Below are 1,152 nucleotides of genomic sequence, written 5' to 3' on the forward strand. Positions count from 1 at the left end.
TTGCCGCAGTTGGGCGAATGGGAATCCAAGAGTGATAGATCGCAGCAGTTCTCTGGTTTACACTGCTTTAAATGCAGACTGAAATCTCTAAGAATAATCTGTTGTCTTTGGGGTGACACTCTGAACAACACAGTGTTTGAAACCGGGAAAACCAATATCCGATTTACCAAAGAGCAAGAACATATAGGCACTGAAACTTAAAAGTAAGGGAAAATTTCAGATGGCTGTAGTTTTTAGGCTTAAAATCGATCGCTACCAAAAGGGCAAAATGTCGCTCGTTATCCTAGACAAGTCCCAACATATTTTGCGTATTATGAATACCAACTTTGATGGTAAACGCAAAGTTGTATTGCCATGACAAACATTAAGGGGCTAGGTCGCCGTTACTCCAGCATGGTGTTGAAGAAGGCCGATATCGATTTAACCAAGCGTACCGGTGAATGCACTGAAAAGGAGGTTGAAAAGGTTGTCACCATTATCTCCAACCCATTGATCTACAAAGTCCCCAACTGGTTCTTGAATAGACAAAAGGATAGCACTGATGGTAAACACAACCAATCGACCTCCTCCAATTTGGATTCCAAATTGCGTGATGATTTGGAACGTTTAAAGGAGATCCGCTCCCACCGTTTTCGTCAGTACTGGGGTCTCCGTGGTCAACACACCAAGACTACTGATCGTCGTGGTCGCACTGTCGATGTATCCAAGAAGAAGTAAACTAACTATTCTGGGTCTATATGCATTCCCAGCAAAAAAAGAGCTTCCAAAAAAGTAGTTTGGATCCCCAATCTGTGATCCGGAAGTAGTGCAAACTTGGATCATCTCCAATGAATTTTACATGGGCTTGTCATAGGATGGAAGTACTCCCTTTTTGGATCCTTTGCATTGCTTTAGAAGTTGTGCCCTGGAAGTTAATTTGAATGAAGAAATTTAAAAAGCGGAAAAAAAAATTTTCAACCAATTTCACTTTTTTTTCATCCATATGTTTTATTACACTTTTATTTTCCTATTATCTAATTTTTACAATTTGAAAAACTTTTTTCGCTCCGACCAGGGCTTGAACCTGGGTTCACTGGCACCATAACAGAACGCCTTAGCACACTCAGCCACAAACGCCACTGAACATAAAGCGTCGAAAGGTCAATTCAAATA

The 1,152-nt window shown here is 40.7% G+C and overlaps 1 pseudogene; it reads left to right on the forward strand.

Annotated features, from left to right (window-relative positions):
• The first annotated feature begins 247 nt into the window (after window positions 1-247).
• Window positions 248-738, forward strand: LOC142226705 (small ribosomal subunit protein uS13-like; annotated as a pseudogene).
• Window positions 739-1,152: the final 414 nt, after the last annotated feature.

This window comes from Haematobia irritans, chromosome 2 (genome assembly GCF_050003625.1).
Source record: "Haematobia irritans isolate KBUSLIRL chromosome 2, ASM5000362v1, whole genome shotgun sequence".
Lineage (NCBI taxonomy): Eukaryota > Metazoa > Arthropoda > Insecta > Diptera > Muscidae > Haematobia > Haematobia irritans.